General features: G+C 38.7%; 1 protein-coding gene across 8 annotated transcripts in view; it reads right to left on the reverse strand.

Annotated features, from left to right (window-relative positions):
• The window catches only part of SIPA1L1 (signal induced proliferation associated 1 like 1), a 388842-nt gene that overhangs the window by 224473 nt on the left and 139959 nt on the right, over nucleotides 1-24410 (reverse strand). For 2 of the 8 annotated variants that reach the window (XM_088839492.1, XM_088839493.1), the window contains exon 3: nucleotides 17208-17289. The exons of the other annotated variants lie outside the window; for them this stretch is intronic. The gene's annotated coding sequence lies outside the window, so the exon portion shown is untranslated. The remainder of the gene's footprint in view (nucleotides 1-17207; nucleotides 17290-24410) is intronic. 8 annotated transcript variants of the gene reach the window in all.

The following is a 24410-nucleotide window of genomic DNA, read 5'->3' on the forward strand; positions in this document are numbered from 1 at the left end:
CCAAACAAAATAATCGTGTTAGAGTGATGAATGTTTTGCATGGATCTAAAATTCACATTTTTATTCGTTTTTAACATTGCTGAAATTAGAATGCATCTAATAATTATTGGCATCATACCACTAGTTTTAAAAGCCAAGGTCTCCTCCTTAAAGATACTAGAATAATGATATGTCTTACAATTGAAGGTATCTTAAATTCAAGAAAATGTGGTATCTCTCTGTCCTTACAAACTACTCTCTCACATTATATAACTACAAGAGAAAAGAGGAGAGGGGAAGAGAAACTTGGCATATGCAATTTGAAACTACTTTTCCTTTACAAAAATATAAAATTGTGAACGTTCCACCAGGCAGCTTTCTGTTTCTATAATTAAATGATCCCCGTGGTCCTGATTCAATCAAGTTTATTCATGCTCATAAATGTAGAGCATAAATCACATACATATATGTTTTACAGCTCTCTATGTGATTGATAGCCATTTTATAGCATGAGAAAAGTGATATGTAAGGGGAAAGGACAACTAAAATAGCACACTTTCACTTAAAAATAATCTACATTAAAACACATTTTTTTAATTTTTTAAATTATGAAAGTATAATAATATATTTATAGGAGACTTGGAAAATATAGAACAATCTTACACATAGTTCCACTACATATTACAATTATTTTTAGTTAAAAATTAACGATTTTTAAGATAATCCTTAATTATCCTAAAATTTATTTAAGGATAATTTAGGATAAGTTAAGATATTTAACTAGAGTTTCAATATCAAACTCTCAAAAATTAATATAATGAATATACAGAGAAGTAGAAAGATATAGTAGACCTGAAAAGGTCTGTGAACCAATTCAATGTAATTAAGATGTATATAATTTTCACACAATAAAAAAATTTTTTTTTCACACAATAGAATACAAATTCTATTCTAGTTACCACACTGCAAACTAGGAGACAATGGAACACATCTAGTGACATATAACAACATACAAAATTTTCATGCAAACAAAATTTTCTAATCAACAAAAATCAGAGGCAAGAATATTTTATTAAAGATATTAAATTTTAATAGCAATGCTAATTAAAGGAGCCGAAGAATTGATGCTTTTGAACTGTGGTGCTGGAGAAGACTCTTGAGAGTCCCTTGGACCGCAAGGAGATCCAACCAGTCCATTCTAAAGGAGATCAATCCTGGGTGTTCATTGGAAGGACTGATGCTAAAGCTGAAACTCCAATACTTTGGCCACCTCACGCGACGAGCTGACTCACTGGAAAAGAGTCTGATGCTGGGAAGGATTGGGGGCGGGAGGAGAAGGGGACGACAGAGAATGAGATGGCTGGATGGCATCACCGACTCGATGGACATGGGTTTGAGTGAACTGGACTGGGAGTTGGTGATGGACAGGGAGGCCTGGCGAGCTGTGATTCATGGGGTCGCAAAGAGTTGGACACAACTGAGCGACTGAACTGAACTGAACTGAACTGAATTAAAGGAACTATCAGTTAGGCATTTAAAATTTTTCACATCTTTGCAATTTTCTGTAAACCTAAAATTATTTTAAAATAAAGACTCTACGATTAAACAAGTACACATATTTGCTAAACTGATAGCAACAATTTTTGCTAGTAATTTCATTGATGTTTTAACTTCAACAAGTAGCTTATGTTAAAAGATAAAGCAATGTTTAAGATACAGACTTAATGAAACAATTAATAGGATCAAGCTTCTCTGGCAATTACCATAACCACAACAATAAACCACTCCAAATTGACATACACTACAAACTTCTTGAAATTTTTGGTAAACCAAACTTGCCAGCTAATAGATTTATTACACCCTGACACTTACTCCTTGGAAGGAAAGTTATGACCAACCTAGACAGCATATTAAAAAGCAGAGACATTACTTTGCAAACAAAGGTCTGTCCTGTCAAAGCTATGGTTTTTCCAGTGGTCATGTATGGCTGTGAGTGTTGGACTGTGAAGAAAGCTAAGCGCCGAAGAATTGATATTTTTGAACTGTGGTTTTGGAGAAGACTCTTGAGAGTCCCTTGGACTGCAAGGAGATCCAACCAGTCCACCCTAAAGAAGATCAGTCCTGGGTGTTCATTGAAAGGACTGATGCTGAAGTTGAAACTCCAATACCTTGGCCACCTCATACGAAGAGTTGACTCATTGGAAAAGACCCTGATGCTGGGATGGATTGGGGGCAGGAGGAGAAGGGGACGACATAAGTTTGGGTGAACTCCGGGAGTTGGTGATGGACAGGGAGTCCTGACGTGCTGCGATTCATGGGGTCGCAAAGAGTCAGACACGACTGAGCGACTGAACCGAACTGAACTGATATTCTATTGGACATGCAAAAGAAAACCAAATCAATGAAATTAGCATCTTAAAATGTTTCTTCGGCATAATCAACTTATGTTGGGCCAGTGACTTACTCACAAAACATTTTAAAGTGATTCTGAATATAAACAGGGGCTCTGAATCAAAGCCAAAATAGTAACATTGCCAGAAAATACCTTCAGATTTTCTAATTGTAGTAACTTTGTAACTTGCAAAGAACTCTATCAAACACAGTAACTCCAGATCTTACCATTTTTAAATACTATTATTTACACTGTTTGTGGTTAAACTTTGGCAAAGTTCACCACTCTGATATATATATATTAAGCACATGTTTTTCACTGGCGGTCAGAAGCTATGATGGTTATAAAATTTCAAGACCACTGACCAGGACAGATGTTACAACATCATCATACAAGAAATTGCAACTAATTCTGCCTGAAGTAAGAGAAAAGGGGGATATGCAGTAGAATTCAAAACCTCTAGTATTTTATCACTCTTCAATAAAATGTAAAGACAATCAACATTTTCTGTTTAGTATAAGCAATGCATTATGTTAGAGGACATAAAACAGTTCCTGTCCTCAAGAAAATTACAGTATACAGGGGAAAGAAATATAAAGACCTATAATGTGGCACAATATAGTAAGCATTAGAGGAGTTTTATGAGATAATAAAAAACATACCATTAACTGAGAACGACATTAGACCATAATTGGATTTGCATTATTGCAAGTGAAAAATATTTTCTCTGGGCTAACAGAGATGTCTCTGGACTAAAAAGGCTTTATCAGCACCAGACTTCAGTTCTCTGTAAAAATTTTTAAACACAGATACATTTTCATATTAATAAATTCACTATAGTTTATTCCAAAATTGGGAAAGGAGTACGACCAGGCTATATATTGTCACCCTGCTTATTTAAATTGTATGCAGAGTACATCATGTGAAATGTTGGACTGTGTGAAGCACAAGTTGGATTCAAGATTGCCAGGAAAAATCTCAATAACCCCTGATATGCAGATAATATGACTTTAACGGCAGAAACTGAACAGGAACTAAAGAGCCTATTGATGAAGGTAAAAGAGAAGAGGGAAAATCTGGCTAAACAACCAACACAATACTGTAAAGCAATTATCCTCCAATTAAAAACAAATAAATTAAAAAAAAAAAACTAAACATTCAAAAAACTAACATCATGGCATCCAATCCCATCACTTCATGGCAAATAGATGGGGAAAAAAATGCGAACAGTGACAGACTTTGTTTTCCTGGGCTCCAAAATCATTGTGGACGGTGAATGCAGCCATGAAATTAAAATACGCTTGCTCCTCAGAAGAGAAGCTATGACCAACCTAGAGAGCATATTAAAAAGCAGAGACATCACTTTGCCGACAAAGGTCCGTATAGTCAGAGCTATGGTTTTTCCAGTAGTCATTCACGTACAGGGGTGAAAGTTGGACCATAAAAAAGGCTGAGCGCTGAAGAACTGATGCTTTTGAACTGTGGTGTTGGAGAAGACTCTTGAGAGTCCCTTGGACTGCAAGGAAATCAAACCAGTCAATCCTAAGGGAAATCAATGCTGAATGTTCACTGGAAGGACTGATGCAAAAGCTGAAACTCCAATACATTGGCCACCTGATGTGAAGAGCCAATTCATTGGACAAGACCCTGATGCTGGAAAGGACTACAGGCAGGAGGAGAAGAAAATGACAGAGGATGAGATGGTGGGATGGCATCATCAACTTAATGGACATGGGTTTGAGCAAACTCTGAGAGATAGTGAACGATAGGGAAGCCTGGTGTGCAGCAGTCCATGGGGTCTCAGAAAGTTGGACACAACTGAGCAACTGAACAGTAACTAAGAAATGTTGTTTCTGACCCTTCCAACCATTCAGATTTCACAAAGATTCTTAAAGCAGTAAAACCTAAATTGGCAAATAAGAGCATCAGCCCTTGAAGGCAAAACAATTTTTAGGAACTGTTATGGCTAACACCAAAGAATTCTATTTCCTCATTCCCATTTCAGGATGCAACGTGTAGAAGAAAAACCAAAGTTATGCTCCATGGATTTTCCTAAGTAAACCTTTTTAAAAAATTAAAATACACATATAAATATACAAATCCTAAGTGTACACCTTTAACATATAGTGAAATCACCTATGGAAACAGTACTCAAACAAGAAAGAACATTCATTTCATTTCAGTTCAGTCGCTCAGTCGTGTCCGACTCTTTGCGACCCCATGAATCACAGCACGCCAGGCCTCCCTGTCCATCACCAACTCCCGGAGTTCACTCAAACTCATGTCCATCAAGTCAGTGATGCCATCCAGCCATCTCATTCTCTGTCATCCCCGTCTCCTCCCACCCCCAATCCCTCCTAGCATCAGACTCTTTTCCCAGTGAGTCAATTCGTCGCATGAGGTGGCCAAAGTATTGGAGTTTCAGCTTTAGCATCAGTACTAACACCATAAAAGCCACCTTAATAGCTTCCAAAGCCAGCAATCACACACTGGTTCTGCCTGTTTTCAAACTGAACATTTTACAGCACAAGAAAATATGAGGTTGGAAAGTAACTTATTTAAATGAGGTCACAGAGTATGCTGTTTTCTTTCCTTCATCATTGTGAATCTCATCTACGTTGAAACAGGAAGCATTAGTAGTGTTACATGAATACACCACAATATGTTTCTCCATTTACTACTAAAGAACATTTCTATTTTTTCTACTTTGGCATGAGTACAAATAATGATGCTATGAATACGGTTGGACACATTCTCAGGGGCAAAAATGCGTGCATTTCTGTTGGATTTGTACACATCTGGGCATGGAAGTGCTGGATCCAAAGGTGGTACTAATTTATACTCCCACACATAGTGGGCTTCCCAGGTGTTGCAGCGGGTAAAGAATCTACCTGTCAATGCAAAAGACACAGGTTTGATCCCGGGGACAGGAAGATCCCCTGGAGGAGGAAATGGCAACCCACTCCAGTATTTTTGCCTGGAAAATTCCGTGCACAGAGGAGCCTAGTGGGCTACAGTTTGGGGGGTTGCAAAGAGTTGGACACAATGGAGCACAGCAAAGCCACCACAGTATGGATGAGTTCCAGCTGCTCTATACTCAGAATTAGCAGTCTTTTTCTTTCATCATCCTGGTGAGAATGCAATAGTGCATCATTATGGTTTTAATTTGCATTTATCTTTTAAGAAATGATTTAGCATCTTCTTTCTTGAGCTGTCTATTCAAAACTTAAGTCTTGGCCAAGAGGACAGTAAGTGTTGGAAAGGAGGGTCTGGCTTTTATTGATTCATAGTTCTTTATCCATTCTGGATATGAATCCTCTGTTTGACATATATAGAGTATACTCCAAATATCTTCCTTTCACTGTATGGCTTGCCTTTTCACTCTCTTGACAATGTTTTATGATGAAGAGAAATTCTTAACTTCGGAGTAATCTGATGTATCCATTTTGCCATTTATGGTTAATCTCAAAGGAATCCAAATGCAAAAACAGACAAATTTTGGCTACCTTCAACTAATATACTGGCTTCTTTATTTTTTTAAAAGTGAATTACTCTGGGCTTCCCTGGAGGCTCAACAAAGGAGACATGGGTTTGATTCCTAACTGGGAAGATCCCACATTCCACGGAGCAACTGAGCCCACACACCACAACTATTGAGCCTGTGCTATCGAGCCTGGGAATCGCAACTCCTGAGCCCACAGGCCACAACTACTGAAGCCCATGCGCCCTACAGCCCATGCTCTGCAGTAAGAGAAGCCCTCACACTGCAACTAGAGAGCAGCTCCCACTTGCCTCCACTAGAGAAAAGCCGATGAGGCAACAAGGACCCAGCACAGCCAAAAATAACTATTTTTTAGGAAGTGAATCACTTTAAATAGTTCATAAACAGATTTTCATTTGCAACAAACTTAGGATAGGCAATTGCACAATAAAAAAAATGTAAGGGTCATTTTAATATAAAACGATTAGAAACTGGATCCCAGGTTTCTGGTGGGGCACAGCACAGATTACTAACTCCCTTCCAGTCAAATTTTAAATGTCTAGTCTCTCCAAATTTTAAATTTCTAGTCTCATTCAAATAATTTTGAACAATGGTTCTGAAAGACAAGTTTTACTTGAATACCGCAAAGAAATTTGGGAATCTAAGTAAATGTGACAAAAAGGACCCTCAAAATACATTATATCCCTGACCTAAATATCTCTTAAATAAAATGAAGGTGCTGATAATTTAGTACATCAACTTTTTTTTTGTACATTTGCTATATTGCTAGCAATACAGAAGAAATTACTATGACATTTCACATCTTGAAATGAAAATCAACAACAACGGAGGAAAATAAAGGTGTTTGATAATTTAAAGATATAATATCTGTATAACAAATCACATTATGATATAATTACATATTCTTTGAACAAGAACTTTCCTGACAGTATGAGGCATGCAAAACAACAAAGTACTTCAGAGACGTAAGAATCTGCTCAAGAATATGCTGTTTATATAAACTACAGACATAAGAACAGCTTCCTTTGCTATCGTAATATTGATCCACCAAGCCACTAATCAAGCTTTATTTATAATAAGTACATCAAAATGACATGACAAATATGGAAAAAGAATCAGCCAAGGAACCCATGATATAAGCATCTCATTTATGCAACAATCACTTGAAGAATACACATTTTCTTGTCACTTTTTAGTTTAGGTTGATGTTAATAACAATTCATACAGGTCCCCTTATTTGAAGAATTCAAAGAGCTTGCCAGTATCTTAACTTTCACAAGAAGCCTTTCAACAAAAGTATCCCATATCACATCATCAAAAATTGATATAAGCCTGGTAGAACATTTGGTTAACTAATCACCTACGGTTAAACTGAAAACTAAAAGCACACTTCATCCTGTCCTGACTAGACATGAACATCAATATCTAACTTATCAGGAAAGCTCCCTATGACAACCTCTACTAATTCCACAATGGCCAATAAAAAGGAAAAGATGGGAGAGCAACTACTCTAGGAGAAAAAAAAGATCGTAATGAATCCAGAGTTGCCCAGAAGCATCCACATTATTTCTAAAACACAGTAGACTGGATATTGCAAGTTATTTATTCAACTTATAAACAACACTTGGTGCACATAGAAAGACACATTCACAAACCCCTTGTCTTAATTTCACAGCTCTAGTTTGAAAGGCACTAAAACAGATGTTACAGAGTTTATGTACTTTACTTAGAGAAGAGCTCCTGCAACATTTACTGAGAGGCACTCCACTATTCTTTTCCAAACACAATTCTAACAGACTTCCTCATGATCATTTCATAAAAGCAGAAAACCAGAAAAGGGACGGGAAATGGGACTGCTGCCAGAATCAGGCACACCAACAGTAGAAAAGTAAAGCCTGAAAGAGACAGGAGTACAACACGACTCAGCAGGCCTCCAAAGCTTCTCGGTGATTCCAAATCCATCGTGTAATTAGAGTCCATGACAATAAACTCTAGTATCAAGAAATGATTATATTCAGTGTACTTAAAATAATTTTTCTCAGAAGTCCTTACATAGGAAACTTAAAGCTTAAAGAGGACACTTCACCTAAGAAGATACAAAGATGGCAAATACATAAAAGACGTTCAAAATTATTCACTGATAGGGAAATGCAAATTAAAGCCACGATGACTACAAACTTGTTAGAATAGCTAAAATGAAAAATACTGGCAGTTAGTGCTAGGGAGGATGTGAAGCAAGGAGAACTCTCAAACACTGCTGCTGGGGATGCAAAATGATACAACTGCTCTTGAAAACAGCTTGAAAGCTTCTCTTAAATTTAAACATACACTCTGATCAAGAAACTACACATCTCAGGATCCACCCAACAGAAATGAAAACTTACATTAACAGAAAAACCTGAACAAAAATGTTTATAGCAGCTCTCTACAAATAATTATCCAAACTGGAAACAACCCAAGTGTCCTGCAATGGGTGAATGTATAAACAAACTGGCACATCCACACAATGGAAGACTCAGCAGTAAAAAGGAAGGACAGATACATGCAACAATTCGAATGAATCTCAAAGGCAGGCTAAGCAAAGGGAAGCCAGTCTTAGAAAGTTAAATACTGTCTGACTCTATTTGTTTGGCATTCTAATTTATTAAGTTAGATGACATTCTCAAAAAGACAAAACTCTAGGATGAGAGTACAGACCAGTGGCTGCCAGAGGACATGGAGGGGGGGAGAGGAGAGGGGACTATGCACAAAGGGATAGTCTGAGTGTTTTAGGGTCACAAAACTGTTCCCAATCCTGACTGGCGTGGAAGTTACAAGAAATCTAAAAGTGTTTAAAGATTTGTAGAACTGGACACATGAGTTCAAAACTATGTGATAATTTTAAGAGGGTGCTCCTTTAGCTCACATATATACAAATAAAATGCTAGGAAAATGTAGCAGTTTGAAGAAAGGATGACTTTGCAACATTGTCATGTTGACACATGACTGATTCTGACAGCCTTCAAAGACAGAAAAACACATACCATAAGCGGTGATCATAAGAAAGCTAGAACCAACTTTATTACAATTAAGACAAAGTGGACTTTAAGACATAATATTACTGGAGAAAAAGAAAGAGTTTAAAATGACAAAAGGGTTGATTAATCAGGGAGATATAATAATTATAAACGTATATGCAATCTAACAACAGAGCCCCAAAACAAATGAAACAAAACTGGACAAAACCAAAAGGAAAAAGAGACCATTCAACAATAAGACATTTCAACACCCCACTCTAAATCATAGAACAACCAGACAAAAATCATAAAGGATAAAAACATTTGAACAGCACTATTTACCATGTTCATTGGAGGGACTGATGCTAAAGCTGAAACTGCAATACTTTGGCCACCTCATGCGACGAGTTGACTCACTGGAAAAGACTCTGATGCTGGGAAAGGTTGGGGGCGGGAGGAGAAGGGGACGACGGAGAATGAGATGGCTGGATGGCATCACCGACTCTGTGGACATGAGTTTGAGTGAACTCCGGGAGTTGGTGATGGACAGGGAGGCCTGGCGTGCTGTGATTCATGGGGTCGCGGAGAGTCGGACACGACTGAGCGACTGAACTGAACTGAACTGAACTGATTTACCACAGTGACCTAACTGGCATCTACAAAATACTCTAGAATACACATCCTTTTCAAGATGCAAGAGAGATCATTTGCAATGTCATAAAACATGTCTCAATAAATTTAAAAGGACTGAAATAAAATAAAATACATTTGGGACGCCAAAGAATTAAAACAAAAGTAATCGAGTAAACCTCCAAATAATTGGAAATCAAACAATAATTTGTAAACAACCCATGGATTAAAGAAAATAAATTTTTATCAAGCAATTAATATTTTGCAGTGAATTAAAACAAAAAAAAGTGAAAATGTAGAGGATGTCTAGCTAAAGACATAATTTTATAGGTTTTAAACTTAGGCCTACATTAGAAAATAAAAACTTCAATTCTCTTCCACTTTAAACTAGATAAAGAGTAAACTAAACTCCACAGAATGAAAAAGGAAGGAAATCACAGTTTAAAGCAAAAATCACTGAAACTGAAAACAGAAAAAAAAGAGAAAAAACAATGAAACCAGAGTTGATTCTTTTAAAACGTCAAAAAAACTGACAAACTTTTACTTAGACTGACAAAAAAAATGAAAAAGACACCAATTAACAAAATCAGGATTGAGAGAGGAGGCATCACTATTGACCCTATAGAAAAAGATTATAAAGGAATATTATAAGAAAGAATTTACCGGCAATGCAGGAGATCCCAGTTGGATTCCTAGGGCAGGAAGTTCCCCTGGAGAAGGGATAGGCTACCCATGCCAGTATTCTTGGACTTCCCTCGTGGCCTAGACAGTATAGAATCGTCCCGCAATGCGGGAGACCTGGGTTCAATCCCTTGGCTGGTAAGATACCCTGGAAGAGGGGATGGCAACCCACTCCTGTATTCTTGCTTGGAGGATCCCCCATTGATAGAAGAGCCTGGAGGACTACAGTTCATGGGGTCGCAAAGAGTCAGATATGACTGAGCAACTAAGCACAGTACAGTATACCACCAAATCAGATAATTTAAATGGAATGGACAAAATCTTTAGAAAGATATAAAGCAGTAAAACCAACTCAAGAAGAAACAGAAGATCTGAACAGACCTGTAACAGAAATTCAACTAGCAATTATGAATCTTCCCACAAAAAGAATCCCAGGCCCAGAAGGCTTCACTGCTGCATTCCATCACATATTTAAAGAACAAAGCCAATTCTTAACAAACTCTTATGGAAAACAGAAAAAAAGAGAATGCTTCCCAACTCATTCTTTTGTTTTTGTTCCCAACTCCTTCTATAAATTCAATATTATCCTGATACTAAAGCCAAAGATATCACAAAAATAGAAAACAGAACAATATCCCTCTTGAATATATATATATACACACACACACACACAAATTAAATTAGTAAACGAAATCCAGCAACCTAAAATAAAGCAAGCATCATAGACGTGCTCTTCTAACGAGAAGTAAGTTGGAAACTGGAGAAGGGTACAGAAATAAAAAGGATCTCAGTCCCAGTCATATGGGACAACAAACAGGGAGAAGACATATGAAAAAGCCTTCTTCAATCAGACAGAAAATGAAGACATGTATCTCAAGCTTTACAAGTGCAATTAAAGCCACTGTCAGATTCATCTTGGTGAAGCTTAGTAACCAAAGGCAAGGGAGAAGCACATTTCAGGATTTATCCACAATTCTTGACCTGAAGGGCAGAGGCAGCATAGCTTCCTCAAATGCCACCCTTAGAAGAGAGACCAAATGCAGGAGCCTGGCTCTGGCATACGGTCTCCAAGGCTGAACCAGAGAAGAGAAATCATTTATACCAGAGTTAATATTAAAATGATCTATATCCCAGAATAAAACTTCTATCTGCCTCAACGATGCTCACACCACTAAATAGCTTTATCTGTCAAGTTGTTTCAAAGTCAAAGATTTATCCTAAATAAAAGGAATCCTCAATTACACATTAAAAAATGTAGCCTTCAACCCCACTTCTCACTTCTTCTTAATAAAACATCAAGTTGAACCTTCATACTGTTGGGAAAAAATGGTTATTCTGAAATGTAAAACTTCTGAACTAATAAAGCCATGTTTCTATACTCCGGTGTGCCTCACCTCCCCTGAAACTTCCAGCAATCCACATTTCTTCCTTACTGCCAAGTCCTTTTTGTCGCTGTGCCATCAGGCTGCTAGCCCGAAAAATTAAATTAATATACCATTTCTTTTCACTTTCAGCCCTGGTGGTAGCCAGTAATTCCCAAAGTATCCAAACAAAGGCCCGTTGTCAAGGACAAGGTCTATGCGGACCTGGCTGCAACGTCTGTGGGCATTAAACAGGTTTAAATACAGCCTGAACCGCCAGGTGGCAGAGGAGAAGGCGCTGACAGACTCAGATGAGCAGAAAACATAAGTGCATTTTTCTCAGGCCATCAATCGGTCAGTTCAGAAATATTTATTGAGAACGTTCTCCATGTTAGGCCCTGCTCAAGGGTATGGGCACATCACAGGGAATAAGACCAAACCTCAGGACCTAAGGAGCTCACATTCTACTTGGTAAGAGCACTAAAGGTCATCCAAAAGCAAGAAGCAAAAATTCCAGCTTTAGTTAGGGAGGATTTTTTTTTTAAGTAGTCAACTCCCTTACATCTCAGGATAATATCCGTAAGAAACCCTGCATCAGCAAACTGTATAAATAGAATAGACATACAATAAGGTCCTACTGTATAACACAGGGAAATATATTCAATACCCTGTGATAAACCATAATGGAAAAAATATGAAAAAGACTATATGTGTGTGTGTGTGTAACAGAATCACGTTGTTGTATGGCAAAAATGAACACACACTGTAAATCCTTACTACAGTAAAATAATTTTTGATTTTGCCCCTTCTACCCTGGCCACCGACTAATGTACTCTCAACACAGCAACCAAAAGGCCTTTGCAAAACACGATACACCCTTGCCTAAAGCCATTCAAAGGCTTCTCATTACCCTGGGTGTAAAACTAAAAATCCTTGACATGGTCTAAAAGCCCTTGTGTGATAATCCAGCAGATCTTTCCAACTTTGAAGCCACTGTGTTCCCAGTTACATGCTCCAGCCACACTAATCTTTAAGCTTGTCAAACACACTCAGCTTTCCTGTCTAGGACTGGGGCTTGTCTGAAATACCTTCCTGCCTCCCAAGTCCTATTCTGGATAATTCCCACTCATTTGTGCTGGCAGCACTTTCTCCCATGCCCCTTTCGCCTCCCCTCCCACTTCACCCCATACATGCGCTGAGCTAAATGAGGATCAGGTACATTTTCACTGTTTCCAAGTAATTTGCGTTTAGGTACAGTTTGCAAGAAATGTAGCTCACAAACCCCATCTCTTGCTTCATGCATGTGTTTGTCTGTGTTTAAATAAAACATCAGGTTTTCTTTATACTACTGGAAACACATGGGTATGTTACTTCCAGAGCACCTACTGGTTTACACGAATGTATTTACTTGTGTGACCATACTATTTGTTCATGTCTCTTCCACTAAGCCCTAAGTTCCATGAAGACAAATGTGGTGTCAGTTTGTGGAAATACAATGTCCCCAGAGCCTCACAGGATGATGACTGACACAAAGAAGGTACTCAAGGAGAAAAGCAAATGAATTATGATCACCACCAATGGGAACAACTGAAATTTAACCTTCAGAGAACTGCTCCCAAAGACAGCTCAGTTTCCAAGAGCCACATTTCATTTTGCTTGAGTTTCTGTTGTAATGAAGACTTTACTGGGAAAACAATCTCTTTACTGGATAAGAGACTGCTGAGAATCTCCGTGTAGCGGGCACTTTTTTCCCAATTGGTTAGAAATGTATCCAATATGTGGATTTGGTTCCTTTTCATTTTTAAATGTGGATACCCTGTCTATTTGAAAGAATGATACTGAGGATCAAAAGGAGTGTTTATTACTTAAGCACTGAGAGAATTATTAAAAAATATATAAATATTATTGCTACTAATTTAAATGAACAAAATTCCTAGTATGAGGAACAGGCGTTTTGACTCCTATTAAAATACTGACTTTGAAAAGTTTTCCTGTAATGCATTATTAGGTAGATACTCATACCTTATGTTGCCTATTTGAAAGAAACACTACCGTTTTGGTTTCAGCTATGTTATAATGAAAAATGACTACAGCAAGTAAGTGCTTTGCTTTTGTCCAAATAGGTGCACAACAAAGAAAAAATGATAAATGCCTCCACAAATGTGTTCAACAATGTCACTGGATGACATTTCTAGCTAGCATAGACATAGTAATCTTTAAAATGTCCAAACATTACTTCTGCAATGCAAAAATATTCACAGTATCTCTCTATTAGAAATATGTAAATTACTATCAATACAATAACATGGACTATACACACACACACAGAGTATATGCAATATATTCTGCCCTTTTCTAAATAAAAAGCAAGCACACTTTCCCTTTTTAAAAGACACTTGATTTGATGTAAATAATAACATTACTACCACAGGTGGATCATAAAATAAATTTTAAGTTGCTAATGTACCGAAAGGCTCAATGTTGAATACTAATTCATTAAAAGGGGTATCAGCCTCAAAGAATATTTAATTTAACCATTCTGTGAGCAATGTCCAGTGAGCAATCTTTAAGCTACTTGAGGGAGGTCTAAACAAACTGCATTTTATCATACAAAGGTGTCAGTAGAGAGGATAACCATTAAGACTATATGAAAAGAGATGACCACAAACAAAAATCTTAACTGTATTAAAAAAATGTTGATCTTTGCCTGTTTAAATCATAATGAAAAAAAAATTCCTCTTAATGGTTATTTTTTAATGAAGTCTAAATAACTCAAGTATTTAAAATTTTAACCTCACCGCTTTGATTTTTTGGACAAAAATTTTAGGCAATTCAAATATATTCATGGAATATGTCTGTTTCTCTGATAATTAAAAAAGCTGGCAACAATGCCTCCCCAACCCCAGCCTTACCCTATTAACTTTTCTGCTGAACACATTTCATGTAAACTTTTAGACCTGGGGGTGATGAATGAGACATGAAAGAGTGACTCCATATTCTACATAACCAATAATTCATTTGCATGTCATAAATGGTACATAACATCATTTGATATACTGTCTTTCAGCCCCAGAGAAAAGCTGCCAGCAGTCATATCTTTCTCATCTATAGGGTTGCCGACATTTACCCTGTCCCCTGAGGGAAATGTCTGACTCGATAAAACTGAAGGATACACCATATAATGAACAGTCTTATTACCTTAAAATTAACCTTTTAGATTTTCTTTCTGTCTTCTTGAGCTTGCAGAGTCAAACTAGAAAATCTCTAACAAAATTAATGTACAGGAGTCAGATTCTATCTATTCCACATATTCTCATCTTGCCATGAATTTACTGGAAGTCATGCATATGGGCTGAAGAGGCCAGTGTGGCAGGAAGAGGGGGATCCCAAGTTAGAAGGACACTGGCTCGATCTAGCCTAACTGTGCACTGCCTTTCAGAGTCTAAAACAGCTGTGTGATTCACGAGAAATGGCCGAGCAGATCCCCAAGCCCCAAATGTACCAGAGGTCAGCTTTCTAAAGGCCACATCTATTTTTAAACTAATATAAGTTGAGTTCTAAATTTGACCTGCATTTAAATCATCATCTGGTGAGGAATGTCCAGCTGGACTCTAACACACTTTAAGTTGCTTGAGGGAGGTCCAAACAAAGTTCATTTTATACACAACAGACAAAGCCTTCTCTTAGCAACTGGCAGCCTCCACAAAGGAAGAGCAGCAGCTGTGAAGCAAGCACCATCCTGCAGCTGAGGGTCCCTGGAATTTACTCCTTCACATAACCAATAAAGGCAGGCCATTCTTCACGTTGAGATAATTGGGGGAAACCAATTTCCGACTGCTCAGCGCAACAGAATGAAGGAATAGAGCATATTTTCAACAGTGTGCAGAGTACCTGAACATCGTACCAAAGAAGCAGCCAACAAAAACCTATTTTTAAGGTTCCTCACAGCATATTTCTCTTCAGAAAGTTCACAGGGCAATCCCTTCCAAAATGGCCTCACTGACAATGAAGAAAGAGTTTTCTTTTAGATTTTCGTCTCAGAAACCAAAAGATGAAAAGAAAACCATGAATATCCTATCAAAGTATCAGTTAAACAATTATGGCACCAACTGACGATAATTTTGGAAATTGGTAGCATTCTCAAAGCAAACTTCAAAACAGAACTTTTACAATTTTAAAAACTTGTATTTCAAGAGTATCATAGTGAAAAAGGGTGGCACTAATATATGAATATGTATCACTTAGGAAATTATGTCTTATCAATTTTAGTATTCACATTAGGAAAATCACCGACAGGGCAGAGGTGAAAAAAGAAAACAGATAAATCTCTGGGAAAAAAATCCATAAATATGAAAGTACTAAGTTATACACCTATTTCTTTAAACCAAAATCACAGGAATTCAGGATTGATACTGCCAATCATAGACGGAAGTAAAATACCAAGCATACCCATATACACATATACATACACACATGCGCACACACACACACACAAACACACAACAACCAAAACCTATCTCATTAGAGTACCATTCTGGCCAGTCCACCATGCTTACAGAGACTAACACTGTGATTTAGAGAGCAAAGCAAATTCAAGTATTTCATTTTCTAGACCCACAGATGATCAATCTGATTTTAAGGCTCAAAAGTATCGAACATGAAAAGCAAATGCACAGTATCTGCACCAGGAGCCCTGACTCCATCAAGTCACCTTCATTTTCATGCATTCAGTCAAAGAACACTTTACCGAGCAATGTAGCTGAGGCTGCTTGTTGCTACTCAGTGTCCACCCTCTCCTCGTTTCTAACAGAGCCCCTAATGAACCTGACGAAAGCAAGACAACTAATTAAAGAACTATCTTTCATTGCCTCCTTACAGCTAGATGAGTCCACTTTCACAGTTTAGATCAATGAGACACAAGCATATATGTTCTGGGAAAATTAAGCAAAGAAAAGTTACTTAAAGGGAGCCAACTCTGTTTAGAACCAGACACAGAACAATGGACTGGTTCCAAATTGGGAAAGGAGTATGTCAAGTCTGTATATTGTCTCCCTGCTTATTTAACTTGTATGCAGAGTACATCATGAGAAATACTGAGCTGGATGAAGCACAAGCTGGAATCAAGACTGCTGGGAGAAATATCAATAACCTCAGATATGCAGATGACACCACCCTAACGGCAGAAAGTGAAGAGGAACTAAAGAGCCTCTTGATGAAAGTGAGAGAGCAGAGTAAAAAAGCTGGCTTAAAACTCAACATTCAGAAAACTAAGATCATGGCATCTGGTCCCATCACTTCATGGCAAACAGATGGGGAAACAATGGAAACAGTGACAGACTTTATTTTCTTGGGCTCCAAAATCACTGCAGATGGTGACTGCAGCCATGATATTAAAAGATACATGCTCCTTGGAAGAAAAGCTACGACAAACGTAGACAGTATATTAAGAAGCAGAGACATTACTTTGCCAACAAAGATCCATCTAGTCAAAGCTATGGTTTCTCCAGTAGTCATGTATGGATGTGAGAGTTGGACCATAAAGAAAGCTGAGCATTAAAGAATTGATGCTTTTGAACTGTGGTGTTGGAGAAGACTCTTGAGAGTCCCTTGGACTGCAAGGAAATCAAACCAGTCAATCGTAAAGGAAATCAATTCTGAATACTCACTGGAGGGACTGATGCTGAGGCTGAAGCTCCAATACTTTGCGAAGAGCCAACTCATTGGAAAAGACGCTGATGCTGGGAAAGACTGAAAGTGGGAGGAAAAGGGGACAAGAGAGAATGAGATGGTTGGATGACATCACCTACTTAATGGATATGAGTTTGAGCAAGTTCTGGGAGAGGGTGAGGGACAGGGAGGCCTGGCGTGCTGCAGTCCATCGGGTCACAAAGAGTTGACTGAGCAATTGAACAACAAGTGACTGATAATTCCATGATTCTGAATGATACCCTGGTATCTGCCAGAGGGCCAGATCACTCGGTACGACAAAGAGCAGCTCCCTGGCCAGGTCAGGGGTCCTGCTCTTTACCTCTGGGATATACAAAGCTCATTATCCCGTATTTCCATGGGCTGAGCTAGGGCAAGTGGGCATTGGGGAGCTCCCGCCTTTCTGTCTCTTCTTGCTCACCCACCCACCCACCCACGCTCATTACATGTCTGCTGAGCACCACACATTGTACAGGAATGCCAGCAATAACTTTAATGACCAAAACATAGGAACCATCTTCAAGGAATGGAAAAACAAGAGAAAAGCACAGAAGCAATTACAATGCAATGTGAAAAAATGATGAGTATACATGATGTGTGCTTCCCGGGGGGAGCCAGGTGCAGTCTGGAGTGCTTCATTCCGAGGATCTCATTTATTCCACAGCCATCACTGCTGGACTTCCTCTCAGTGATATGAACAGCAGAGACCAGTCAGGAGGTGGCGGTACAGAGGACAGGAAAGGCTGAGCAGTGAAGTGCAAGTTAAACGATCAACAGAATTTTTCTGGATTGAAAGGTGTAGGTGGAAGGTTTCAAGCAGAGAATTAACCAGGCAAAAACATCCAGAGACAAGAAAGACCACACACAGTTCATCAGAAGAGCGTGGCAGAATCTGCTACCAGACCAGTGAACACAGCGACCCTAAGTAGTTTTAAACATCTGAGGGACTGAGCTTTCTCAACTAATATCTGAAGGATAGGTTCTGAGAATGGGCTTAAGGTTGCCAAGGGGAAGGATGGGGGAAGGGATGCTAAGGATGTTTGGGATGGACATGTTCAGTACAGCTAAGCTGGGTCGCTAAGTTGTGTCCGACTCTTTGTGACCCCATGGACTGCAGCACCCCAGGCTTCCCTGTGCTTCATTATCTCTGAATTTGCGCAAACTCATGTCCATTGAGTTGATGACACCATCCAACCATCTCATCCTCTGTTGTCCCTCGTTCCTCCTGCCTTCAATCTTTCTGAGCATCAGGGTCTTTTCCAGACATGTAAACACGGCTATATTTAAACTGGATAACCAACAAGGGGAAAAAAATAAAAAGTCCATAAGAATCAAAAACATAAATAAATAAAAGATAGACTTTGAGAGAAACACCTGGTGCCTTTTCATAACTATTTCTAAATCACGTGGCTTTAGGAAAGGCATGAAAGTATCTCCTAATCTCAAGGACACAATATCAACACTCCTCTATTTTTACGCCCAGGTTACTAATATTTATAATTTTAAAAGATTATTTATTAGAGAGTAATAAAAGGATATTAGGAATTTTACAAAAGCATAGCAGAGGACTGGGGAAAAAAAATTTCGCCCAAACCAAAATATTTCTTTAAATATCCAGACAGTAATGTGTTTCCCTTTCAACTTTGAAAAGATGGTTAGGCAGATTCATGGCTTAAAAAATAAAGTTTGCCTTTGGCGGCAGAGTCAATTCTTTCAAACCTAATTTCCACTCCCCTCCCCTTCTGCTTTAGTCATAGAAATCTGGTTTTATTTGGCCTGGCAATGTGCCCACTTAAACACCACACTGGAGCCTCCATGAAGACAGTGGTGGCCAAGGAATTCCAAGTACAAGTCAGAGAGGAGATTCCAGAAAGCCCCTCTGCAATTTTTCCTTCCCCTCCTCTTGCAGACATCACAGCTGGAGCGCCAACAGCTCCCTGAGGTTGCGTGGACAGAGGACTCATCCTCAGGATGCTAAAAACTGGAAGGAGCCCAAGACTCACCCAATGACATGGGACATGGCAGAAACCTTCCCAGATCCAAGCAGTTCCCCTACAGACATTTTATGTGAGAAAATCAAGCCCTGTTTAATTAGATTCCTGTTTCTACTAGACAAACACAAATTTCACTGCAGATGCTAGTGAATATTTAAAGCATACATGGTGAGATTTGGCCAAAAAAAAAAAAAAAAGCCATTTCAACTAGATGTACAGTATTAAACCGTAATTCCTGATTCTCTCGTTTTTCACCTAAGTCACACATTCTACTTTCTTATTAAACAACCTTTTTAAATCAGTAAATCTTTTCTAAATTTTTTCTCTTTGGACACAAGACATGTGGTTCTTGAAATTTCTCGTCCACTCTGGGAGCTGAGGGGGGAGAGTGAGAGGGGCTAGTAGAATAAGCCCCAGAGAGCAGATATCTGGGGCAGTGTACAAGGGGGACTGGAAAGCTACACATCGATAACATGGCACAACACAAGCTGTTTATAAAAAGCTTCACTGTGTTTTGTAAGCTGGTAAATTGTTAGGAAAGATTCAATTTGGAGGTCCTTGATCTAAACTAATCTCTGGCAGCCACTGTCAACAATCAGAGAATCACACAGAGATTTAAATGTAACAGCATTCTTATTTTCCTTGATACCACTGTCATGTTTTTTAAAGGTATAGTTGCTTTACAGTGACTTGCTTGACAAACGTGAGACACATTACACTATTCTTGTGGAAATAGCATTGCTCCCTTCCTCCTCCCCCACCACCAAAATAGCTAGCATAATGTGCCATGGATTATGTCTAAAAAAACAGAATAATTCCATGGAGCTGGGGTGGTGTGGGGGAGGGGACTCTTGTCTTGACTACAGAAAAGTCAGGATTACCTTCTCCATCTTAACTCAAGGTACAGCTTTTGTTTGAAGTTAGAAATGAAATTCAAATGAAGAAACTAAACAGAATATAATCTTTTATATTTTTATCTCTCTTTTATATTTTTATCCATTTTTATCTCTGTTCACTTCTTTTAAAAAAAAAAAAAAAGTATTTGTTTCTATTTAGAACACTTTTGCCAAATTAACAACAAGTCTATTGTCAAGCCACCACCACCAGACAACTATGGACTCCCTGCTCTATGCTGAATCATTACACAAACATCCGTTTTCTTTATGGGCAAAACAGCAAAGTGAAATGCACATAATGTCTACATTCAAACCTAGATCTGAATCTTAGTTCTAAAAATTACTAACTGGAGGTAAAACCTCCGACAGACTAATTTCCTTCACTCTGATGTTGGTTCCTATATCTGTAAGATGAAAGTAATACTATCATTTCCTTTCTAGCATTGTTGGAAAAATTAGTGCTAATGTACACATTAGGCATTTTGTAGCTATTACTATAACGCTAATTACTAGAAGAACTTCCCTGGTGGCTCAGTGGTAAAGAGTCTGCCTGCCAATGCAGGAACTGTGGGTTCCATCCCTGGTTCTGGAAGATTCCCTGGAGAAGGAAATGGCAACCTACTCCAGTATCATTGCCTGGAAAACCCCACAGACAGAGGAGCCTGGCAGGTTACAGACCATGGGGTCACAAACAGACATGACTTAGCCACTAAACAACAACAGTTACTAGAAAGGTTTTACTTATTTAACTGCCAAAGATAAATAAGAGATAAAAAATTAAATTTTAAAAAAGCTAACTAAATGTATCAAGGAAAATGCCAAAATGAGAGCAAAACTTCTGAGTAATAGCGTTCTCTCAGCTCCTGCCTAGAACACTGTCAGTGATGGGAGCCCATTACCTGAAAGGCAACTCCATCATTCACGCAATGCTGCCTTAACACTTACCAGAGAATTGAGGATGGTATCTACCATGGGTCAGGTTCTGTATCAGGCTTGAGGAAACACATACATTAAGACATGCTCTCCTGCTCTCAAGGAATTCATAGCTCCCTCTCACGAATAGACAAATATAATTCATAACAGGCAATGAAGGAAAAAAGCAGAGTGCTACAGGAGGGCAGCGGCAGAGCCACCACCCAACCTAGGGCGGCAGAAGGAAGTCGTCTCCTGGGTAAAATCTCACCGAACAAGAAGCTAGAAAAGTGCTGAAAGGGAACAGCATCCTGAGGTGAGACAGACAGCATGGTATGTCAGAAATACCAGGTTCAAGACTTTCGGACACAGCGGGGGGAGCAGAAGGCAGACACACTGAGAGAGGAGCACTGGAACATATCCATTACCATAAGTAGAACAGACAGCTAGTGAGAAGTTGCTGTATAACACAGGGAGCTCAGCCCAGTGCTCTGGGACAACCAGAGGGGTAGAACGGGGTGGAGGGTGGGAGAAACAGTCAAAAGGGAGGGGACATAGGTATTCTAATTGCCGATTCGGCAGAAACCAACACAACATTCTAAAGCAATTATCCTCCAATTAAAAAAAAAAAAAAAAGTTAAAGGGGAAAAAAAAGAAGTACCAGGTTCAAAGCCGGAAACAGTGGAGAATGTGGCTGTCCAGGTTCCCATCAGAGGGCTGGAAGACCAAATGAATAATGCTGGACTTTCTCCCACAGGCTGTGAGGAGCCTGGGATGTTTTAAGTGGGACACATTTTCATGTGCTTTTTTTTTTGTATGGAAATCATGGTAGCAATGTGTAAAATGAACCACGTACGGGAAGGGTAGAATGGGATGGTAAACCATCAGTCCAAGTGAGCAAGAAAAAGGCTACAGAGTTAGAATTCACATTTTGAGCTCAGCTAAGCTGTTATAAGATTTTCCAAGAAATTATAATTAAGCTGCACTTTCCTTGGTTTCTGCGGAGATTTTGCATATATGTGTTTTCTATATTATATATATATATAGTTTGTGTGTATCGCCCAAAGGTATCAATGGTTCCAAAAGAACAGGAATCATATGGCCTGGTTTTCTCAGAATTACTCAGAAATTCTCACTAATGGTACAATGTGAATGAAAGGTGAACGTGGGACATTTTCAACTTCACTAGAAGATACCACAGAGAACATTCCCTTTTCTCAGTTCCACAGCCAAATGCCTCTATTTACGATCAACTGCTTGTAACGGAAACAAAAACTTCATCTCAACCATTCATCATCTGTCTATGCAATGCGGATAAAATACTATTTAAATAAGTGCTTAGATTTTAAGTAAAGAAGAAAATTCTGACAGCCCCTAAATTTCGACCACTTTTAAGACTTCCAATGATTCAGTGTGTCTTTGGCGTATAACTATGAAGTCACTTACCAAAAAGGAGCAAAACAACTCTGTGGGCATTAAAGAGGGCTCTTATCTGTGCTTAGTTATCAACTGAAACTGTTCATAAAAAGGAAGAATACCACACAAGTTGTCTGGCTGACTCTGAGTTGGCTGCTGTCTGTACATTCACAAAGAAAAATATGTATAAACATGAACACTCAGGCACAAATATCCATCTGGACAGGATGTTAACACCATTCCTCAATCCCTAAGGGTCTTATTCTCTCTTAGAAGTATAAACTCAACCAACTGGTGTATGACACTTAATTTGGGTGAGAGGGAAGGAAGATGAAGAGAAAGAATCATCTCTTTTGAATACAATAAGGACCCATCTCCATATCATTCAAGAAGTTTAAAAGATTAAGCAATCAGGATCCTCAATGCCCCATATGAAAAAAGCACCAAATTCTTGCTTCCTCTCAGCTCTTCTAAATCTTCCTTTGGGTTCAGTCCTCTGGCACTGGATTAATGGCACAATTCTATTGAAGACACATACTCAGGAAAAGGGTGGTGATAAAAAGTGGTTACTTACATCAAGCTGACAGGGGGAAAACTGGCAGAAGAAATGTCCTGACGACATAATGAATCATAAAGCCGAGACTGTTCTGATTCTTACTTTCGTTTAAGCTGGCTAATCATTAAACCCATCCCATGATTTTTAACGCTCCTACATACCTAGCAAAATTGCTCTTTACCACTTATAAAAATGTACAGTTAAATTTTAGTATTTAATTTGGACTTCTCTAGCCTTTCCCTCTGAGAATTTTGCCCCATTTGAGGCAATCTTACAGCTGAAAGATTAAGAGTAAAGCAAGGCTCCTCCCCTCCCAATCAGGACCAGCTTCACAGAGTCCTACCAAGGATGACATGGGATAACCCAGGCAAGGTGTTCAGACAGGCAGAGAGGAGACATGTGCTTAGGCTTCGATTCACGTGGTCTAGCTCCTGAGTCTTGCTCTGCTCTTAACCTTTCAGCTCTGATATTGCCTCGTCGAATGGGACACAATTCTCAGAGGAAAAAACTGAGAAGTCCAAATTAAATACTAAAAATTAACTACATTTTATAAGTGATTCATGGGGTCGCAGAGAGTCGGACACGACTGAGCGACTGAACTGAACTAAACTGAACTGAAAGAGCATTTCTGCTAGGTATGTAGGAGGTATAAAAATCATGGGCTGGATTTAATGCAAGCACTAAGAGAGGCAATATTTAAGATACAGCCTTAAGACTTGACCATTTTGTGGAAAGCAGATGCTAAAAGCATAAAGACACCAGTAATGGCTCCCCTTGTAGCTCAGTCGGTAAAGAATCTGCCTGCAGTGCAGGAGACCTGGGTTCGATCTCTGGTTCAGGAAGATCCCCTGGAGAAGGAAATGGCGACCCACTCCAGTATCCTTGCCTGGAAAATCTCATGGACAGAGGAGCCCGGTGGGCTACAGTCCATGGGGTCGCAGAGTCGGGCACGACTAAGCAACCAAAAGTTACTTACTTACTTAATAATAACCAGTGTGATATATCTATAAAGGAATATCTTACAATTTTTCAGCTATCTTCCATCTTCAAATACTATTGTCACTTGCTATAATTTAAATGGCACATGAGTTAGTCTTAATTACCTTCAACTGGGCCATTCTAATTGTCTACTTCTATATCCCGCTGTGATCCCATTAACATGGCCTCTTGAGGTTGATTTCAAGATATTTACGATCACCTACAGTTGATTTCTCCCTAATTTTTAATGAATTTCTACTGATAAATAATTACTTTAAATAAATTAGCTAATTTCCAGACCATGTAGTTGTTTCCACTAGGAATCCATTGAGCTCTATTTGTTTTTCACCAGCTGTCTGGATAATTATAGTTAGTCCACATCTTTTTAAAGTCAGTAGAGAACGAATATGT

The sequence above is a fragment of the Moschus berezovskii genome, chromosome 9 (genome assembly GCF_049115385.1).
Source record: "Moschus berezovskii isolate FMDL1 chromosome 9, NW_MosBer_1.0, whole genome shotgun sequence".
Lineage (NCBI taxonomy): Eukaryota > Metazoa > Chordata > Mammalia > Artiodactyla > Moschidae > Moschus > Moschus berezovskii.